Source organism: Heterocephalus glaber, unplaced genomic scaffold, assembly GCF_053883595.1.
Source record: "Heterocephalus glaber isolate CG9 unplaced genomic scaffold, H.glaber_assembly_v1.0 deba00000122, whole genome shotgun sequence".
Taxonomy (NCBI): Eukaryota; Metazoa; Chordata; class Mammalia; order Rodentia; family Bathyergidae; genus Heterocephalus; species Heterocephalus glaber.
The window spans coordinates 60,055,902-60,060,683 of NW_028258138.1; the positions used below are offsets into that span (position 1 = coordinate 60,055,902).

Consider the following 4,782-nt stretch of genomic DNA (forward strand, 5'->3'; position numbering starts at 1 on the left):
GCAATGGATAGAGACCTTCTCAAATTCCGTCCTGGTCATCCTCTTTTCTCTGTGATCTTCATGGAAAGCCCTCATATAATGGCTCTCAAACTAATTTTAGTAAGTCAAACTTTTAAAAATGGAAAGAGGATTATTAAATAAAATGCAAAACTAACAAAAGATTGAGACATACTGTCCCAATTTTGTGCCTGCTCTCAGTTAAAAAGGTTCGTACAGAAAAGCTTGAGGTTCTAATACTCCTGTGATGAATTACAAATTTCAGGTTGAACCTTAGACTACACCTATGAATTTACTGACCACCTGGTATCACACTAATCATATTGCCAGAAACAATTGAAAAAGTTAGGAAAAATGTAAAATTCCTTTCTGAAGACATTAAATTGCCATTCAAAGAGAGAAGACTTAAGGATTCCAGAACTCCGTAGGTTGAGTGATGTTCATATATCTATCCAAACTTTGGTACTCCCAAATGCGACCTTATTTGCAAACAGGTCCGTGGCATATATAATTAAATAGCAACGAGTTCATTCTACAATAGAGTGGGTCATTAACCAGATGTAACTGCAATCTTAAGAAGGGAAATTTGGAGACATGTATGTACACAAGGCAAGTGTCAAGTGAACACAAAGCAGATATTGGGGTGGTACTTTCAATAGCTGTAAACACCCAAGATCGCCAAAATATTGCAATAGAGAGGTCCTCCAAACTATCAGAAAGAATCAACTTTGCCAAAATTTTGATCTTAAGACTATCAGATCCCAGAAATATAAGACAATAGATTTTTGTTGTTTAAATTAGCTAGTGGCATTTATTGGTATTTTGTGCAGCCTTATAAAATTAATAAAAGTAGGCAAGCATGTTACGGTTCTATTTTACCTCAGAGCAGGTCCTGTTAATGATGTGAAGCCAAAAAGTCTAACAATTGAACATTAGCTAAGAGACTGAAAAACTGAGCTAAGTTTGAGCAGAATCATGTGACTGGGGATATATATATATATATATATGTGTGTGTGTGTGTGTGTATATATATATACGGCTATTTCAAAAGAAAAAATTATATATGTATATTTTTTTTCTTTTGAAATAGCAAGATTTGAAGAGTCAAAGTTTAGGAGAGAAAGGAAAACACTGACATTACCTAGCCCTTTCCCTTTCAAGTCATTGGTGCCTTGTAAGTGGAAGGAGATAACAAAACAGAGCAGGAGGGTTGCTAAGAAGCCATACAGGGCATTTAAGTGTCTTACAGGGTTGATGAAACAAAGAAAAACCCCAAAAGAAAAGGAGGCCAGAGTTTTGACACTCTATGAAAAACACACCAACTTTCATTTAGGAATATATGATAGAATTAATAAGATGAACAAGAAATAAAATTTCTGAAGTTTCAAAATAAGCTGAATTACAGAAAATTACTATGATTTTTCATGTTTTAACTCTTTGTCAGGAAAAAAGGATGTGTGTTCTCTGGTAAAACATAATGTTGAATAGAATTTTTATAATTACTTATAGAGGTCACCCAGCCTTTGATTAAAATTTTTATTTTTATTATTTTATTTTTTTTTTGGTACCAGGGATCGAACTCAGGTCCTTGCACTTGCGAGGCAGGCAACGGAACCACTGAGCTAAATCCCTGGCCCCTGCCTTTGATTAAAATTTAACTAACAAGCAAACAAAAATACCCAGAAAACACGAAAGGTGCAAAAACCAAAAGGTGAAAAAGTAGAACAAGTTTTACAACTAATGTAGATATCATGGTTAACAAATATAGACTCTATGAAACTTTTAGTAATACAATGACAAAAGAGAAAAAAAATTCTTCAAAAATGAAGGCAAAATTAAAACACTTATGGAAAATATTGAGAAATATTGAGAAAATATTGAGAAATATTAAATATATTTAAAAATTTTAAATGATAAAAATCTTAACTATTGCTTGTTACCTTTGGTGCGTTGGGTGCGCCTAGTTGTTTCTCCTCTGCGATGCTTGTTTGCCACGGCAGCCTCGGAACCAGCCAATTATGGGCTGAAACGTCTATGAACTGCAGCTGGTCGGCTTCAAAACAAAGCAGACGCCCTAAGACACATTAACCAGGAATCTAAAAACAACTCAAACAGATAAAATTGCTAAACGCGAGAATTTACTCAAAGTCGCGCGAGAATTTACCTGACGGTGTCTGCGTCACGTCAGCGTCAACTACGTTCAGCGGAGAAGGGAGCAAGGTGGCGATTCTGGGCAGGCGAAACCATCAGTGTTTGGGAATGATTCTGATGATGATGAGACCTCCGTGAGTCAGAATCTTCAGAGGGAAGCTGCAAAGAAGCAGGCCACGAAACAGACCAAACTAGTGATGCAGAAGGCCCTTGCAGAAGACTCCACTGTATACGAATATGATAGTATTCATGATGAGATGCAAAAAAAAAAAAAAAAAAGGAAGAAAGTAATTCCAAATTACTTTTGGGAAAAGATCGAAAGCCTAAGTATATCCACAACTTACTAAAAGCAGTTGAGATCAGAAAAAAAGGAACAGGAAAAAAGAATGGAAAAAAATACAGAGAGAATGAGAAATGGAGAAAGGAGAATTTGATGAAAAAGAGGCATTTGTGACATCTCCTTATAAAAAAAAAACACAAAACTTCAAGAAAGAGCTGAAGAAGAAGAAAGAGAAAAAAGGGCTGCTGCGCTAGAAGCACGTTTGGATGTAACCAAGCAGAAAGATCTCAGTGAATTTTATAGGCACCTATTAAATCAAGCAGTTGGTGAAGAAGTACCAAAATGCAGCTTTCATGAAGCCAGTTCTGGAATAAAGGAAGAGAAATCAAGAGGTTACTCAGATGAAGTAAATTCAGAGAACAGAATGTTACAGGAGAGATGTGTTTTCCAAACTTGTGTGGTGGAGAAGGAAAACCGAGATGCAGACAGTGACTTTGATACTAAGAGCAGTGAAGATGATGAAATGGAAGAAAATAAAGTGAATTGCAGAAGGGAAAAGGTCACAGAGACCTCCAGGAGTTATTCCAAACATCTCAAGAATCATAGCCACTCAAGATCATCTAGTGAAGAAAGAGGGCATAGTGCCAAACAACACACCAAAAGTTCCAAGTCCAGAGAGCATAAGAAAAGGGAAGATCAGCACCAAGAGAGGCAATCCAGAGACCAGGAAAACTAGTATATTGATTATGACCACAGAAAAGCAAAGGATTCTCATAAACCCAGAGAGGCCAGTCATAGAGATTCCCACTGGAAGAGGCATGAACACAAAGAGAAACCAAGGGGAGACCAGAGAGAAAGAAATGACAGAGAATGGAAAAGAGAGAAATATTCTTCAAGCGAACAAGAAAGAGATAGACAACGAAATAATCATGACCGATAAAGTGAGAGAGGTGGGGAGAAGGAAGAGAAGAGCAAAGAAAAGGAAGAGCACATGAAAGAAAAGGAGGAAAGATATGAAAATAATGATAAATACAGAGATAGGGGAAAACAAGAAGTAAGTGTTCAGTCTTCAGAAAGTAATCACAGAAAAGAAGGCATATCAAATTCTAGGGCAAAAGAAGAGTTTCTTGATCATGAAAGAACCAGCAAAATGAGGAATATGGAAAAGAACAAAGAAAGAGACCAAGAGAAGCCCTCTGTTTCTGCAACATCACTGGAAGCAAAACACAGATTCACAGAGGAAAGACAAGATCAGGGCAAAGAACAAGAGAGACTACCAGAAGCAGTGAGTAAGTTCATGAAGAGGAATAATAAAGAAACTGTAATGTCAGCTAGAGACAGGTCCTTGGCCAGGCAAATGGCACAGGCTAATGCGCAAAGACCTATATTGAGAAAGAAGATGATTAATGGCTGCCCCAACCGGAAAATCTATGGAAACCCAGAACGTTGTGACTCCTAGGACTTATTTTGTGAATGCACTGTGAAATGTGTTGACAGTAGTTGAGGGAGAGTATTTTAAAATGTATTTTCAAAATTTATTTTTTACTTAAATTTAAGACAACTGTCAGTCCTTTAATCTGACTGTTTAACTGGAGATATGTATATATGTATGTATGTGTATATATAATATTTCTTTATCAGTACCATATTCTTGGTTGTATTCAAGAACCATAAGTGTGTCTGAATCCCGGAAGGTACTTAATAAGGAAAATTGGCGCCACTGAAACCACTAAAAAGCAAGCAGCTTTGCTGATAATGTTCCTTTTGTTACAGTGGCTGTTTTGTTTTATAAATGTTGTATTTCAGGTAAATACATGTAAAAATTTGAAAAATTAAAGTATAAAATGTAGATTATGAAAAAAACCTTAAATATTAAAACACTAACAACAGAGTAAGAAAAGAGTACACTATGTTCTAGTGAGATTTATACTAGAAATTCAAGGATATTTTAAATTAGAAAAGTTCATTAATAGTCCACCATGTTAATATCAATAGACCTAAGGAAATTGAGGCCATACTCTTAAGTGAAATAAATATTACACACATGTGTAAATACCAAATAGTTTCTCTGGTGTGAGAAACAAAGTGTAAATAAGGATCAAAATGTATAATAGATAATGTGAAATAGGAAGAAATGATCCAAAGGGGAAGTGCAAGTGAGAGGCACAGGGAAAGGAAAGAAGGGAAAAGAATAAATATGAGAAAAGGAAAAAATGGAAACAAAATTTTTGTAAATAAGGTGTGGAGAGGTTGTTGGGAGGGCAGAAAAATGGGGAAAAAATAAAAACCAAGATATATCATTTAAAGGTACAAATTCCCAATGATGAATGTCAACATATTGTATATTTAAAATG

The 4,782-nt window shown here is 35.6% G+C and overlaps 1 pseudogene; it reads left to right on the top strand.

Annotated features, from left to right (window-relative positions):
- Nucleotides 1-2,165: 2,165 nt before the first annotated feature.
- On the top strand, nt 2,166-3,835 carry LOC101702939 (nuclear speckle splicing regulatory protein 1 pseudogene; annotated as a pseudogene).
- The last annotated feature ends 947 nt before the right edge of the window (nt 3,836-4,782 follow it).